At 37.6% G+C, this 18,477-nt stretch overlaps 1 protein-coding gene and 1 long non-coding RNA gene across 4 annotated transcripts in view; both read right to left on the reverse strand.

Moving 5' to 3' along the window:
* The window catches only part of LOC121953000 (protein ripply1), a 32,017-nt gene extending 17,551 nt beyond the window's left edge, over positions 1-14,466 (reverse strand). The window contains exon 1 of the mRNA XM_088088847.1: positions 14,324-14,466. The gene's annotated coding sequence lies outside the window, so the exon portion shown is untranslated. The remainder of the gene's footprint in view (positions 1-14,323) is intronic.
* Positions 14,467-14,968: 502 nt separating this feature from the next.
* Positions 14,969-18,477, reverse strand: part of LOC148187206 (uncharacterized) — a 37,407-nt gene continuing 33,898 nt past the window's right edge. For all 3 annotated transcript variants that reach the window (XR_015779005.1, XR_015779007.1, XR_015779006.1), the window contains 2 exons: positions 15,270-16,843; positions 14,969-15,061 (listed from right to left, as the gene is read on the reverse strand). This is a non-coding gene — a long non-coding RNA (uncharacterized LOC148187206). The remainder of the gene's footprint in view (positions 15,062-15,269; positions 16,844-18,477) is intronic.

An 18,477-nucleotide genomic window follows, 5' to 3' on the forward strand; every position in this document is an offset into this window, starting at 1 on the left:
AATTGTGAAGTAAAAGTATTCAAATTTAGTTTTTATACACAAATTTTGCCTTGATGCAGAGACCTTTACTTGGTTTATCATATATGAGAAATCCTGCTAAAATACTGGTCTTTCTATGTGTTTTTTGGCTGCTTCAAGCAATTGCACCATATGAGACAAGCATCAAAATCCAAGCAGCAGTTTTTGTAAAACCACAGCTCATCTAACCGCTGTATGATCCAGCAGTCAGTACCAAACTTATGTTGCATAACTGATGCACGGCAGTAAATAATTCAGGCGTATCGGTCCATAGGTGGTGGATATGTTACAGAAACACCTTGCAATATACTGCAACCCAGTACAGTAATACAACCTACACCAGCTCTGATACAACAAATCCTCAAATAAGATAAGAAACAACACCGACGTTGGAGTACAAAACATTTTAACAGGTGATATTTGTTCTCTAACCTTTAGATCTTTCCCTGTCATATAATACCATATTAATGTATTTTATACGATGATGTCAAACTTTTACTTGTCTTCTCAGACTTGTTTATCCATATTACACACAAAGATCCAAGGCAGAGTCCTACTACTGGGTTAAGTTTTATTTTTTTATTTTATTTTTTGTATTTTTTAAATCAATATAATGAGAAAACTTTGTTATTAAACATTTTTGGCAAGCTGCAAAATATTGATACTAAATGTATAAATAAAATATTCTGAGAAAACATAAGTTAAAAAAATAATTTCATAATGAAAAGCTTTCTCCACTGATGCAAGATAAGATATATAATAAAATAAAAGTAAAAATATATAAAATAAAAATTAATTATTTACTAAACTCAGCTAAAAGATTTGGAACAATCAATATCCATTAACCCTTTGAAACCTGGAATCAGTTGTCTTTTGCTACATGAGAAGAGAAAGTAAAGGATAATAATGAAATAATAGGTAAAAATATCTAGAAAAGTATTATTAATATTAATATCAATAGTAATAATAATAATAATAATAATAATAATAATAAAACATTCTTCTTGTTTTTTTTTTTTTTTAACCTTTTTTAAACATTTGTCTTGTCTTTTTTTGTAAGTTTCATGTAACTTGTAATTTGCAACATCTTCCCATGCCTTCGAAAGAAATTAGGCCAGTTTGCTCAGATTTATAGAATTAAATTGCTTATGCTTTATTTTAAATCAGTTCTGGATGTACTTTGGTCCACGTTTGTTGTCTTTAAGTGTTTCATCTAAATGAACTGACCGGACAAATTTGAATGACTTCTCTCTTCATGACATTCAGCACTGTTTAAGATGAGAAGCCTGTCAGCCAAAATGTGACCGGACAGGCTGACATGTCCTGACTGTCCACTGTATGGTAAAGAGGATGGCATATGATCAAAAGCAGATTTGACTGACACCTGTCAAAGGCTGCTTTACATATTAGACCTGAGTCCTGTTCAGCATGCACGTGGTGAGGGTCAGTGCTTTTCTGAGTCATGCATAAACACACGTGAAATAAAATCATCTCAACGTTAACCCTGAAGGGGAAAAATGTGCAAGCTGCAAATTTATTTGAAATTTTCAGATGGATTTGTACAGTAAAATGACACGTGGGATGCAATAAGTGAAAGTTTTTAGATGCTGAATAATGAGGAATTTTAACGTCATTGGTAATCACAGGACCATTTTTGGACCAGCTGTCAGGGAAGGATATTAGCTATTGTCCTTTGAACAGAAACTGTTATTTTTTGAGTACTTCCAATACATCTGTCTGTTTGGGCAATCTCAAAAATATTTTACCCTTTTTACTTGTGTTTCTCTTTTTTTGGAATGCAAGAGTGTTGATGTGCAGACACCTTCTGTGATACACAGTAAACCCTCCAGCTCTGAGCCGTTGCAAGACTGCTGATATGAACCAGACAGAAACATCCCCAAATGTGAGAGGACTGTGCCAAGATGTCTAACCACTGAATTTCTCAAGGGACATTTTTTGAAGCAGGCACTAAATATTTATGATTTTTTGTTTTAAAAAAACAAAACAACCTGTTAAAATATTCAGAAAAGTAACTTTTTTTGGACCTCAGCTTACTTCGACTTGAGTAAAGTCTAACTGCAGTTATTCTTCTTGCAGTACTCCTTCAGACTGTGTTTAATGCACTCCATGAACAGATGTGTATAAATAGCCAATTTGTGTTTGCATACATTATTTTTAATCCTCAGGTTTCTAAAGTGGCATAAAACCAACTTCTTCCACATTGCTGAATTTATGAACTTGTTTGGAGCTTTACTTTTAATTGAACCCATTGTTCCTCATTCTTTACAAGCTGGAACACTTGAATATTGAATGAGGACAACTTGGGCGCATTGATGGCCATGCACACCCACACCTGTGTAAGCAGATGAGAAACAAAGCCCAGCTGGCTTCCCCAGAAAGATGAGATGTCAGTAAGCGGTGTCTTCACTGCTGCCGCTGCTGCCTTCCTGCCCTGCTTATAGCAAAACTACTAAACACATTAATATGGATGAGATTAGACCAGTCGGGATGGAACTGCCAGCCCTCCAGAGCTGAACTACAAATCTATAGTGCTATCACGCTTCCTCACACATTCGCCTCTCACCCTCCCCTTTTTCTGCTTTACCTAGCTTCTATTTATTCTCCCCGCTGCTGTCTTCTCTCCTCGTCTGCACCAGTCCCCGTGGTGCCCCAATCAACTAAATGAGAGTATATCACAGTTAACAACTCTCTCAGAGGCATCTCTGGCTCATCGCCACCCGGGAGGAATTACAGGTACTCCAGTCTAATTGGGAGTAATTGGATTCTTGGGAGGAAAAGCCTCTTCACCGTGAAGCTCACTCATTTTCATTTCAGTGGCTACAGTGGTCCTCGTAGCTGTCGACATTTGAAGAAACAACAGTGAGTGTTATTATGAACCAACTGGATGGCCCTTAAATGTCACAAACATTTCTGAATGAGTCCTGGACGACTTCACTTCAGGAAGTTTCAGAGTATCAAACAAGAAACAAGGCATGTGTGACAATAAGAAATCTGAATGCACAGATGGATGTCTGTAGGTTTATGATTTTCTCTAGGATGGCACAAAGTACTAAACAAATAGAATTAGATAGACTGAAACTGTTTATGATCTAATATTTTGAAAGTGTTTATTGGAGTTGTTGGGAATAAACTCAACCCATAATTCATTCTTCTGCATGCCCAACACCTTCTCATCCCTAGTAATTACATATTGCTGCTATGTCAGTGGACTTTGGTGTCATATTACGCTCAAGGTGTCCTGCGTCTGATGTTGAAATTTCAGGATGCCACTACTGGCGCTGGAATGTCAACAAAAGCACATGGTAGGATTACTCTACAAAAGCATGTGGCTGTGTTGAGTTAACAAAAGCGTATGGAAACCAACGGCGAGATGTCAGCAAAAGCACATGCTTGGGATTAAGTAACAAAGTCATGGATGGTTAGGTTTAGGCAAAAAAGGGCACATTGTTAGGTGTAAAAAAATCCATCCCATTCAGACAGGAAGTGAACACCAACCTTCGGTACACCTTTTAGGGACCTTCCAGTTCTTTGTATTACATTCTTACTGGCAGCGTTTCAACCTCACACAATCCAGTGGTGTATCAAACGGCCGCAACAGATTCTGTTTATTGACGCTCCCTGTCTGTATAGCATACTGCCACACTAGGTGCCAAATGGCAGCCTTATAAACCGACCCCGCCCGGCAGCATATCATACTGACATGAAAGGTGGCTTTTGGCATCGACATCTTACACCAAAACATTTGACAAAGTGGCAGTAAATAATCCCGCAAATTAAAGGCCCACAAATGACCTTGCTTCATGCACCAGGATGCACGTAAATTGACTGAGCCCCATTGCCCAATAACGTTACATTGCAGCCTGTTTTGAACCTGTCGGCTGTGACAGTCTTGTTCAATACTGGTCTAATCTCTCACATTGTTGTCCTCATAAGTCACTTAGACACAGAAACGTGGAAAAACAGAGAGCAAGTGATACAATACTGAATTTACTTTCAAAAATCAAATTGAAAAGCTACCAAAGTCTCCACTGAATTGTCACTCTTCTTCTTCTTCTTCTTCTTCTTCCTTCTCGTAAGCTTCACCCACATTCACTCTCTCAAACTGTTCACTTTTGGTTTCACGCCTAAAGCAAGAAGTAATAATGACAGTCCAGCAAAGCCGAGAACTATGGTGTGATTGTTGTGTGCATAAAGGTAATAAGAGTAATGGCTTTCAGCCTGTTTCTATGTGAAGATCTGACATAATTGAAAGATTTTTTTGTTATAGTTTGCTGCTCTGTGTTCACAGTTTAAAATGTGTGTGTGTGACTTTGTGCACTGTGTGTAATCGTAAATCATCTCCCAGCAATTATGCACAACATAATTAAAAATAGATCAGGCCATTTGATGTGATTTTTTGTTATTGTTGTGGGCTGCTTCTCTATTCTGTTGTATTGTTTAGATGTTTGTATTAATCTATTATTCTTGCCCTACATAGCAGCTGTTGTCTTGTCAGATGTCAAACCAAGCAGCAACCTCCGGGGCTGAAAATTGGAGCCAACACGGAGGTGTCAAAAACTGCACTACCTTTAATGGCCACTTGAGGCTGGCTCCAACAGCATGTCAATCCCCATAAAATAAAATGCCCAACTTTACAGCAGAAACAAACATGTTTTCAGTCTAGTAGGAAAAACAGTTTAGGTGTCTTTAACTAATTTCTGTTCAACTGTACAGGGGTCAATCTTTGCATAACTCAACCGTAAATTCAGGTAACAAAAAGGCAGTAAACTTGTCAGGCACTGCTAATAATAATTCGAAACCAGTTGCTGGCAAAAGCAGACATTTTCAGTTGACGTAAAGTGCCAATGCACAAATGCCCTTTGTGATTACATTGCGGCTTGTTTCGCCATGACAGAGTGTAGTGCTGTCACTAAATACTGGTCTAAAACTGTTGTATCTGTTAGTCACTTTGACTTAAAAACATGGCAAAATAGGATCCAAGTTGGAAGGATACCTAATGCCTAGAACAGACTACATGCATGAGCATGTGTGACGGCAACCTCGCTGAACTGCTGTGTTTTGCACACTGAGGTGCAATGCTTCTGCAGGGCGCTTCTGTATATATATAAATATACACATATACATACACATATATAGTTTTTCTCTTGCTGTTTTTTTTTTAGTCAACCCTAAATGCCACAGACTGAGGCTCCTTCCTTCATTGCTTGCAAGTCTGCTTTAAAAAAATATTCAATTTAAATGTCCTTTTTCTTGCTCACTAGATTTCTATGGCATTTAAAAAAACATCTCTATTAACAAAACTTTAATAACTTAACAGCTTCTCTGGTTTAGGGAGACATTTTGGTGCAGTCAGATGTCAGAAATAACCTTTATCACTGGATTTCAAACTCAGAAATGCCATCCTAAATTGAAAACACACAAAAAGCTACAGAAAAGCTTTTCATTAACAAACATCCTCTAAAATTAAGTGATTGAAATGAAACAACTCGACCTGTCACTCCTCCAAAAGATGTAGCATCGTGTATCAGTCTGAATGGGTAATATCTATGTTTGAAATGAAAATGATTAACACGCCTCCCTGGGTACAATATCACAGAGTGCTGTCTCTGCAAGGATATCTTCCATGTTAGGAGGAGGCTTCTTTGCATGAGAAAAGGGCCGATGCAGGGAAATTTCTGAACAGCTTTCTTTGTATATGATTTTTCACCCCATTTCTTTTGTTGCACTTTGAAGCCTGGCGCAATGTGGATCAACAGCCCACACTGTAAAATGCAATTTGAATTTTCTTTGGGAACAGACGCTACCTCTGAGAGCTTAGGCTAATTCAAATGGACAGTGAGCTAAACCACTGCAAGACACTTCAATGTGGTCATAGTGTTCATTCATTTTTTATTCCACGGGGATACAGGGAAAAGCAGAGATGCACTAGGTTGGTTTCAGAATAAGGCACAATAGCAAAATGTGGAGCCACATCTTTGAAAACAATTTCTGTATGCAAAAAGGTTTTTTTTTTTTTTAAACTTAGGGTGAATAGATAATTCTACCCTCTCATTCTCTTTTTCAGACGTGTCTCTGCATGACACAAAAGGCTCTGTTTCTCAAAAATCATCTAGGTGAAGATTATGATTCTTTTTTTTTGCCAGTTTTCTCCATTTTGGGTTTGTTTCTGAAAACACTTCTACCTGCTAACAGTGTAACTCTTTTACACGGTATATACACAGTTAAATAAGATTTGTTTAAAAGAAAAAAAACCTTTGAAAATCAGATGTCCAAATCACAAAGCACATTCAAACACCAGCATAAATGTTGGCATTGTAGGCCTACGTTTCTGCAAACCATAGATATGTACCATTTGTGTGAGATAGTGGATACACTGAAATTATGTTTCAACAATGTTGCAGTTAACATGTGGTTATCTTCCAACACAAAAACCCCTGGGTTATGGTTAGAAAGAGATGTTTTGGGTTTAGGAAGAAGGATTAGGTTAGGGTAAGGATTAGTTCTGGTGGCACTAGAACAGCTGTAGAGGCTGCAGTGTCTCATTAAAAAAGCATGATTTTGTTGTTTGTTGGTCTCAAGTAGTGATTTGTAGCTTGGCAGCTGTTTTGCCTATATCATGCCAACAGCAGCATCTCAACCACTTGCTGATGTCAAAGATAGCTTACATATCACATGTAATCAGAACTATGTCATGATAAAAATGTAAAAAATGTAATTTATCCATGTATCGCGAGCCGATTCTCATTCCAAAGTCGTAAAATACTGTCACTTTTACAGTGATTTTGGCGTAGGATCCTGACACCAAAAGCCACCATTCACGGCTGTATGATATGTTGCCAGACAGCACGCGCCAGGCAACGTCAAATGAGAATGTGGCTGGATGGAACATGTTGCGTCTGCATGAGACGCCGCTGGCTATAGTATGTGTGAAACACTGCCGGTAACAACATTATATAAGGAACATCAAGATCCCAATTCCTCCTAGGGTTTCTTTTGGCATTTACAAGCACCGCACCTAAATGAAAACAACTAATGAGAGTGGAGGAGTCTAATGCAACTGTCAATCATGTCAATCTCTTGGTGAACCTATTGCCTATTACTGGCCACAAATGTTTTATCAAAAACATATTTTAGATATTTTACAGATTAAGTTATAACATTATACTATGGGATATCCAAACAACCCAGGATACAGAAATACTTCTATATGGAACAAATCTGGAGTCTACTCATACCCTTTGTAAACTGTGATCAACTATGTCTACACAGCCTGTGCAGCTGGAGAGGGAAAACCACAAAAAATGTTTGAAAATTCTTTATAAACTCAGGCCTATGTGGGTGAAATGGAAAATGACAGTGTGTCTGAACGATGGGCAAGGCCTGGATTATTGTACAGGGAACACAAAGTGTAAAGATGTGCATTCTTTGAAGGTTGGCTCTGCCGTGAAGAGGGTTTTTGTGCGGCTGGAAGGCAATCTTGGCAGGGCTTTTCATTTGTCATTTGCATGATTATGCATGGGTTCAACCAAGCTTGGACTGACACAGCAGTTAGCAGCCATAAAGGTCTTTCTTAGGAGAAGGATGTGGGTCGGTGAAAATCATTCACCAGGAATATGTTGGATGTAATTTTACAAATGAAATATTAACTATAGACATCAATATCTGTGTAAATCAATACTTGACTTGTTGTTTATGGGAATCTTTTTACATGCATTGATTTTAATGCATGGAGTTGTTTGGACTCCATGTGACTATACAATACTATACGATATGGTCAACATGTTCTCATCCCAAATTGTCACATATTGCACATATTGGAATTCTGTGTCTACATATTACGCTGTAGGTAGGTATCCTGCATCTGCTGTTGACAATGCTGCTACCTTGACGTCAACAAAAGCACATGGTGGGATAACGCTGGGCATGTGTTTAAGCAACATAAGCACATAGCAATCAACACCTGAACGTCAACAAAAGCACGTGCTGGCACGGATGGTCAGGTTTAGGTAATCCATACACTGCCCCCTCACCCTTCCTTTGTTCTCCTCATTTTTGCTGTTACTGGCTGTGTTCAACCTGACACCGCCCATCCGCATATCATACTGCCATGTCTCGGTCCATCCGGCCATCCCGCCGTCAATCTTGTCAATCGCTCTGACAACTTAAGTCAAAATGTCAGAAGTCAAATACTGAAATCTGAATGTGTCTGGCTGTCCAGCAGTGAATAATAAAACCATAATCAGTTCTATTTGTCTGCGTTTTCAGCTGACGCTGTCCTGTGGCGTATCGCACCTTTTTTTTTTTTTTTTAGTTTTTATTAAATAGCCATTCTTTGTGAATACAGGTAACTCTCGACAAAGCTTGAATTTGAATAGATGTATAAACAAATCAAACATGAGAACAAGTCCCTTGATACTTGCGATGCTGTGAACTATCCAGTGAGGACTGCATGGAAGCTATAGTTAACTTATAAAAAAAGTCTTCCTACCAGCTCTGCAGCTCTCAACACTTTCTTCTTAGTTAAAATTAAAAAGCACAACCTCCCCGCTATGAGACACCTTCACTCCATGTCTGCCTTGGTTTTCATTCCCACTAAGTGACTTCATCTCCACTCCCTTATAAATGCCACAGCAATAAATGTGGAATGACATTTTTGTGAAATAATTTCTAATTACTGCTTAATCAACCAGCATGGATAATCAATGTCCACAGTCCAGCTCCCTGTGGCCTCAAATAGAAGTGCAATCTCCATCGAAACCAATCTGTTATAATGGGACAGGGGTGAGCTTTTGGATAATGAAGAACCCCACAGCTTCATAATGGCTTTCTGCTGATCCTTTTCTGGTGGGGCCTATAATCTGCCTCTGCTTTAGGAAGTGTTCACTCAGATCACTGGCTGTTGTTCCCTGTTCCTGCAGACACAATTGTGCCAATTTAGATGTGGCGGGCAGGTCATGATGACTTGAGGTGAAATTTTAAATGAAGAGCACTATTTTTTGAGATGCTTTTGTGTTGTTGAGGCTGCATGTGGAGAAAATAACCAATCCCGGTTGTGTAAAAGCTGTAGTTGGAAACTTTTCTAAAAATAAACTTATATTTATTGAAACTGTCACTATATCCAAACAACAGTACCAAAGAGCAGAAGACATGCATTATGTACGTTGCTATTATTATTTAAACCAATCAATTTCACATCTCAATACTGGTAAGTTTTTCATCACATATCAGGCTCTAGCTCAACTAGTATAGGTCATCTAATACTGAGTGTTAGGTGTGTTAACTCAGCTGTCATTGCCTTTAAATTTATATAATCCTGTAAAGTTGCCTTTCCAAATTTCAACTTTCAAACACTGCAGGCAAAAATTATTCATTTGTAGATACATAGTCAGTGGGAGACATTATTGAAACTGTTTCTGAGTAATTTTATTTAACACGTGTTCATATCATTATTAACGCTGGTACATTTTTGTTAATAGTCAAACTTTCAAGTTTAACTTTAGATATTGTGTCCGTATCCCCGGGTAACACCATTACACAGCTTATAGGCAGTTGTCTGCAGGCATATTTAAAAGCCCTTAACAATGTTATTTCTGCCATTAGAAGACAATTTCCAGATGGATTAATTTACATAGGTTTTGACTGAATCTCATTTGTGTGACAATATGAACGCCTTACTGTATATTAGCATTTGTCTGTGTATTTAAAAATGTTTTTAAAAACAGACTTTTACTTTATTTCATGGTTTTTCATTTGTCTTTTTTTAACAGTGTACTTGGAAACATGGAAAGACTCCTTCTGTCCAGATCAGCTCTTTCATAGTTTTTTATGAACACTAGATGGCACTCACACGCTGAACACCAGCTCGCTGACTCTGTATATAGTATTGCTCTGGGAGCTGATTAGTGAGGCAGAATTAATTGATATTTTAAAGAGGGCGTAATCATGATAACACACAAGCTGGCAGTGTGAACTAATGGAAAACACGAAAACAAATATAAACTACTGAACTTTTCAACATGTGTGCTTCTCGTTCACACTTTTTTTATGTATAAAAACCACTGTTTTGACACAAACATATGCCAACAAATTCTCATACTCCTACTTCTGCTGTTTGCAAATCCTTTTACAAAAGTAGTGCAGGCTCTGTAGTTTGCAATGGTGAAAGGTGAAGAGCATGTGATCATTCTCAGTTGTGCAGTTAAAAATGCATACAGTAACAGACAACACTGTCAGAACAAATAGTCATTTTTTCATATTTCTCCATTACACTGTATCAGAATCACATCTCCCTTTTGATGCCACACACACACACACACACACACACACACACACACACACACACACACACACACACAACTGAATCTCCGAATGCTCAACCCACTTTAGTCCCATTTACTTAAGTTGTCTAATTTCCTGAGTGATTGCGTTCATTCATTTCAGCCTCTTTCTAAATTGTTGACAGGTGCATCCATTTCTCTGAGTGATTGGGATTCCTAGTTGGCCTCTGGCATTTTGAGATAACAATATTTTTCAAACCCAGGTGGTGAATATCATACATCAGGAGTGCTGCCACCTCGTTTGCCTTTCAAGGCTCCTTGATGCAACAAGTGAAAGCAAACTAAAATATATATCATAAACTGTCACTGGAGATGGATCCTGATCTGCAAACATACTATTACTGACAATGTTTATGTGAGGATTTCTGAAATAAAAACACAATTTCTATTTTAAGATAATGTATGCAGAGAGAGAGAGAGAGAGAGAGAGAGAGAGAGAGAGAGAGAGAGAAGCTTTATTTTGGCTGCGCTTGAACAAAGAACCAAATTAGCTTTCATTCAGACTGAGAAACTTTGATCAAAACTGTATCAAAGGCAATCCTCTCAGGCTCTCGTTGTATTCTCCACAAACAATATATATAATATATGAGCAACAGACTGCCTTATGCAGTAGTATGCTCCGTATGCAACATCATTGTTCAACTGGGTGTGAAAAATAATCATGATATGTGTAAAATGTACATTGTATGCTGCTTACCTTCTCTTAAAAATGACAGTCATCTTGACTTCAACGGGAAATTTTTTACAATGGTAAAATATGAGAAGAGAACACATCTTTTTCTGAAGTAAAAGCAGAGAGACGTTGATGGAAAAGAGCTCTGACAAAAGTGAAACCCTCCATTCAAATTCTCCTCCTTAGTTCTGCTTGCAAAAATATCTGATCTTAAATGTGCTGTCAAAAGTGAAATTGTGTGCTCCCGATGCCCTCCACATATTTCATTGCTGGAAGCATTTCATCCTCAATGTATTCATCTTGATGGATTAAGTTAAGTGGCCCATTTATGTTCAGTGATTGCGTCCACTTCATGACAGCAGGCCTCCTATGAAATATATATCTGAATTACGAATCTATACACTTCATAAAACGAGTGACATGAAAGGTGAAAATCATTTTCAAATTTGACATCCACTTTTGGATCTTATAGAATTAAAAGTACTGATGAAATAATAAAATATATAGATAAACATATATGGATTTCTGAACGGGTCTACGGGGCACAAAGAGACACAAATTTACCTCAGTAAGACACAAAATTATCTCAGAGATACAATGACCGCAAAGAGATGCAAAGGTGCAAAGAGACATTACATATCTACAAGGAGTCACAAATGACCTCAAAGAGACACAAAATTACCCCAAAGAGCCATAAAATGACCACAACGAGATGCAAAGGAACTGAAAAGAGACACAAAATGACCAAAAAGACACACATTTACCCCAGAGTGGCAAAATGATCAAAAAGGAGAGATACAGTTACCCTGAAAATGCTCAAAATCATCTTGTGAAGACACAAAATGATGTCAAAGAGACACAGAATGACCACAAACAGATAAAAAGCAACTGTGAAGAGGCACAAAATGACCAAAACGACACACAATTACCTCAAAGATACACACAATTACCTCCGTAAGGCACAAAATAATCTCAAAGGAACAAAAAAGGGACCCAAAGAGATGCTAATGAACTGCAAGAGACACAAAATAACTACAAAAGGGGCAAAACAACCACAAATAGTCACAAAATGACTACAAAAAGACAGAAAATGTCCCCAAAGATGCACAAAATTACCTAAATAGGAAAACTTCAAAAAGGGTAAAAGATGACCACAAAGAGATGCAAAGGAACTGCAAAATGACCAAAGAGGCACAAAATTAACATAAAGAGACAGAAAAATTATCACAAAGAGATGAAAAGGAATTGCAAAAAAGCACAAAATAACTACAAAAGGGGCAAAACAACCACAAGGAGACACAAAACTACCAAAACAGATACAAAATTACCTCATAGAGACACAAAAATAACCACAAAAAGATGCAAAGGAACTATCACAGAGAGACCCAAAATGACCAAAAAGACTTCAAATCTATATCTGATAATTCACCCCTGTAAGTAACTAAAATTATGCTACCTTTGGAAGCGTTTCTCCCCACTGTGCATAAATCCCTTTCTTTTCACACTGTGCATTCATATACTGATATTAGCTGGAAAAACAGCCCTCTTACTGCTGAATCCAGGTGCCTGTTATGTGTGGAGAAAATGCAACAGGCAGATATTACCGTACCAATCCAATGTTTAGTCTCATTGGAAAGACAACAATATCCTCCATCAGGCTGCACAGAGGCCCAAGGCACAGTGTTTTCATTAACAGTCTGAACCAGCATGCACATTGCACCACAGCCAATGGAAGCCTCTGTCAGATATGCCAAATGACTGCGCCTGCCAAGGCTTCCAGCGGGAATTCCTTTTTCAAAATCACATTGGATCTTGCACACAACTCCCCACTGATCCTGCGACCTCTGCCAATCGACTAATAGTCACTTTATTTGTTCAGATGGGTGGGTCATAATTAAATCAAGGAAACGAGGGACCGACTCAGGCTTCCGATACATGTGCAAATCTGCTGTTTGGCGTGCCAAACTCTTCATTGCGACAAGTCTCCTACCCATCACGACACTGCAGGAACGATGCGGCTATTGTTTGGAAACATGGTAGAATTTGGCACAGAACGTTTCCCCCGAACCTGAACGTACAAAAGCCACATACAAGCAATAGCCATTAATTAGTACAATTCATCAAGTTAATTGGGTGTGCTTAAATAATTGGATGGAAATAAAACAGAGCGTTAACAGCAGATCATTAGTTGGCTTAATTTGCCCATGCACGTGGAGAGGCAGAAGCCAAAGCTATGCAACCCTTCATTAAACACACATCAACGTTTGATGAGGCCTCTGTATGCACAGTAAGAGATATAATGTTTTTTTTCGCACTCGCTGCAAAATAATTGTGATAATAAGATGACACAAGAGGGGGTTGAAATATCAAAGGAAAGAGAAAAAAACATGTATATACCCTTCAGTGATATGATCAAATTAAGACGAAAAAAACAACAAAAAAACTGAAGTCATAAGAAGAGTCAGACTCACAGAAGTGTGTGGCAACACTAAATTACTTTCTTAAGGTTTGGGGAAAGTTAACCCTTCGACACCTGGAGTGACATCACTTTTCTGCGGTGCTTTCAGACTCTTTTCACAAGTATTTAAATCTTTGAACACAGAGCAAGTTGGTGCACTTTCTTTAAAAAAATGTTCCATACTTCGAAGAAATTAGTAGTTTTAGAAAAATGTTCAGTAAAAAAACGAAATAAAAAACGCAAACAAACTAGGGGACACTATATTAATGATAATTAGAATTATACATTCAAAATTATGATACAGAATTATTCTGACATTTGTAACACCTTTGCCTTTATTATTTTTTTTATTTTTAATTATAATTTTCCAGTGATTTTCTTATACTTTTTTATTCTTTAAAATTCAATTTCTTGCTAATTTTGCTTCATTTCTTTTTAAATTGCCGATTACTGCCTTGCCATGGTTTTGAAAGAAAACTTTCATTTTCAATTTTTAATTACGGTTAAAGTTATATCAACCACAGAGTTAGTTAAACAGCCTATAAGCCACTAAAACATTAAAAGTGATAACAAAAACAAAACAAAAAATCTAGCTAGTTTAACTAACTCCCAGGGCTCAGTTATAGTTACAAATTCTCTGTATCTTCTCTCTTGAATCCTCCTCCTGTTGTTGATGGAAATTCGCAAGTTGAAATCGACGAGAAATAGCCACAGATGTCTTTTGTGACTGCAAAGTTTGAATTTTTTTGTTGCTTCTTTAGTTGTTGTTGATTGGAGCTCTCATTCATTCATCACATACATTCCCGTGTGGCATACCTCAGCCAGGATTTGGACCCGGGACGCCGCGTCACCAGTCTGTGTTGTTATCCTCTGGACCATCTTCAGCGCCAAATGAAAGGAAGACTCAGGGAAAGAAAGAAGATCAGACTGAAGCTGCAGAAACTTCACCTTCATCAACCTGCAGAGAAACAAAGTTTCCACATTGAAACATGATGACACTGAAAGATGATCACAGTGAAAGTAATTCAGAGTGAAACCTGTTCACACTGACTGTTCTTATTCATAAGAGTCACCACTGATCAATAAGTCCTCTCAGCTCAGTTGGTGGAGACATTGTCCCATAATTTTATAGTTGTGGGTGCAAGTTCCTCCATTACAGTTTGTCTTTTCCATCTGTTACCCATTAAAACATGCACACAAACCATTTTAATAGGAAATATAGGATTGTCAAAAATTAATATTCAAAAGACACTGTTTTTAATGACTTTTAAAATTATTGGAAGAGATGAAATATCAAAAATGCTTAATAGATTGTAACATAATTATTTATCCATTAAATGACCTTAAACCTGCTGTAAAGCTCCACAGATGTTAGGCAACAAATAGAATTCACATATTAAAAAATGAATTTTGTATCACACTAACCTGAGAGTTGAACTGGTAGAGAATCTTTTCCATACTCTGAAGGTTGTGAGTTTAAATCTTCCCTTTGACAGCCTTCACAGGTGTCTCTTATTGCAAAAAGCCTGTCTTGAATGAGCCTGACGAAGCAGTCTGTGTGATGAAGACAATAAAAGCTGCTGAGAGCCTGAACTCAGAATGCAATTTAAAAAAAGGAAATAAAGTTAGCACACTGAAAGCTGTTGGAACTAAAACATATTCATACTAAAACGTGTTCACGCTGACAAGGTACCATGACTGTTATGTGTGAGTATTTCGGTATTATAGGCAAGTGAGATGGTTAAGTTAATTAGGAACTTACCCTGAATGCAGAAGGTTTTGGGTTCAAGCCCCTCCTTACAAGTTCATTTTTTGCTTCTGTTACACCTTAAACCATGCAGAAAATCCATTAAAAGGGAGACAAGATTTGAATTACAATTCTGAAAAATTAAATGGAGTTGATAAGCAATCAGAATTCCTAAAACATTTTTGTGTTATCCTCTAAATATGCTCAAATCTGTTGTAAAGCCCCCAGAAACTTGAGGCATTTTAAATGGTAAAACAGCAACAAAATATATATATGCAAAATTAAAATTAAGGGGTTCAAGTCCCTCTTTTAGGATTCACTCAAATAAAAAAAAATCTTTTTAAGGCTTTATACAAAACTTAAATGGAGGTGAAATTAAAAAATGAAACGTCTGTCACATAGCTTGTGATGCAGGTAGCTCAGCTGGTAAAGAAAATTATTTACATTGTGAAGGTTGTGAGTTTGAGTCTTATCGCTGGCTTTTGTGTATTTGTTCTGTCAGAGGGCTGTTACATAAAGTTATCTCTTATTGTGAAAAGCATAACAAATCAGTCTTTTCAGATTAACTTTTGTATGGAAAAGATCAGGTTCAGAGATTGTTTAAGGTAAACATCTACATATTAACATTAGTGATATATTATACCATCAGTTTGCATGCAGAACAGGTTTTACTCTCTGATAGTAGATGTATTATTTGAATTAAATACATGCACATTTATGTTGCCTTGACCTCCGTGACCTCATGGCCTCCGTGGATGCTGCCATTGTTGTGTCAGACCGCTGAAGTCGGGGTACATGGATTTGACTTCACAAGTAGGAACTTGGACTTTAAGTGGTTTTCAGGTACTTCTTCTAGTAGGAGGTCGGAATATCGTGACTTTCGCAACACCACAACGCACTACCTACACTGACTTCATTTCCATCCCTACAAACCACAGACAAGAATTAGCAACAGTACTTTCTGGATGTTGGGGCATCATTAGATAAGAAAATGAGCCCAATGATTTGAGAGTTATAGTTGCTTTAGTATTCAGACAGGCGCGGCAAAGCTTTGGAAGAACTACTGTAAGCTCTTTACCACCAAATTGAAAGGCTTATCCTCAATCGCTCATGTGCTGTGACTCATTTAATTAAGCAAACAAAGCACTTTTGGCTGGAGTGCCTCGATCGTCAGGCAGAAATGATATGCGCGCACACACGCGTACACACATTATTCATGAATATCAGGCAATCATATCTGCTAATGGTGTGATTCTGTGTCTCCGTTCCTCGCTGTCCTCCTCCCAGCCACAACTCGAGGCGACTGGCTCGTCCATCTGTCTCCTCTGTGGATGTATAGTGCTGCTTCACAGTTCCTCAGCATTCCAGCCTTCCTCCCTCCTTCTCCTCTTACTCCTTCATCTCTTCCAGAGGCCCTGCGGGCAGGCTGGCAGCCCCCTCTCTCCCCATCCCGCTTCCTCTCAGCTTCCTTCTGCTCCCATTAGAAAGTGTCCTCCAGCCTCTGACACATATTGAGTATGTGTCCACATCTCTGGTATTCCCTCCTCTCGCCTTCAAGCCCGCCGTATCTGCCGAGCCTCCACAGCTGCCTGGAAGGACAGATGGATGTAAATGCACCGACAGAGACATTTTGAATCTGGAGACATCGCTGCCTTTTCTTGTTGCAGCAGATAATTGGGGATAATGCTGCCCAGAGTCGTGGATTCTATTTAAAGATAGCGAGATGGCCAATTTGATTTACTGCTGCTGGAAGTATTTGGGAGCTTACCCCAAATCAGACATTTTTTTCATTACATCATTTAAAGCCATTTCATGTGCGTCTCAAATGAGATAGCCTCCCTGAAGGACTGATTGCACAAAGTCAAAAGAATGAAGATTAAAGTGAAGCGCAGATTGGATGCCCTATATTTTAGAGACATTAAATGTTTCATAGATGTCAAATAACACTTTTGGAAAGCTTTTTGGAATATGAACTTTGCTGTTGAACGACTTGTTTGAGTGACTCTGCAAGGCCAAAAACGAGCATTACAAAGACCAACAGTGATGAAAAAAATTGTGCTTTTGGCTTTAACCCTTTGAAACGTTTCCTTTCAAGAACAGAAGCAGAAAACAATGAGTAACTTTACAAGAAATTACCCTAAATACTGTCAAGAAATTAGATAAAGTTATATAAAACTAAACAATGTGCAAGAAATATAAAAGTAAAAAAAAAAAACAACAAACAAATAAAACAAGGAAATAACCTGAAAAAATGCCGAGCATTGTTTAATATTGATATAATTTTGATTACATTATTATAATAATCAAATAAACACCATTTTCTGGATTGCCCCACCTACTTTTTTTGGTAATTTTCTCTCTCTCTCTCTCTCTCTCTTTCTCTTGTTTTCTTGTCACCTTTTAAAAATGTCCTGCAAAGTGCAGGACATTTTTCCTTGCCAAGTTGCTCATTGCCTTTTTTCCAAATAATAATTTCCTTTTTTTCAAAGTAAGTGAAACCAACTTGTTTGGGTTTACAGGGTTTAACCCTTAAAAACCCGAGCACTTTGGCTTGATTTCTTTTAAAAACACGGACAGAAGCCAACAAGACACTTAACAAGAAATGGCCCAAAATGCAACAATAAATTAGTCAAAAGTTACAAGTAAACAAACAAATAAGAAAAGAAAAAAAGACAAGAAAGGAAAAAAGTTTTTTTTTTTAAAAAATGAGAATGATTATATAATTATAAGAATTATAAAGTTTTCTGGACATTTTCCTAGTTGTTTTTTTCCCCTAATAGTATCTATTATTTCTTCTTATAATATCTAATAGTTAATCCCAGATAATTTTCAGGTCATTTCTTTGTCACATTTTCCTTTGTTTTTCTTTTTTTTGCAATTCATGGGACATTTCTTGCCAAGTTGCTTATTATGGTTTTTTTTTCATGTTTTAAAAAAAATCTAACAATTTTCTCAGGTTTCAGAGGATTAAAGGTGTCTTAATAAAAGTCGTCTGAACGCAGCACAAGAAAACTGATGTCAGTCCAGGTTTCAAAGGGTTAAGCTTCAAGAAAAGTGAAGTCATAGTAAATCGAAGCAAAGCTCGATTATATTCACCGCTGACAGTCATTATTCAAAAACCTCCAACTTGCTTAAATTGTCGAATTGTGTGCAGACATGAAAAGGAATTTCCAATGATCCTAACCTATATTCTGTGACAGAATGCTTCTCCATGAGCCATAAA

Source organism: Plectropomus leopardus, chromosome 15 (genome assembly GCF_026936395.1).
Source record: "Plectropomus leopardus strain MGB_pleo_1.0 chromosome 15, ASM2693639v1, whole genome shotgun sequence".
NCBI classification, from domain to species: domain Eukaryota; kingdom Metazoa; phylum Chordata; class Actinopteri; order Perciformes; family Serranidae; genus Plectropomus; species Plectropomus leopardus.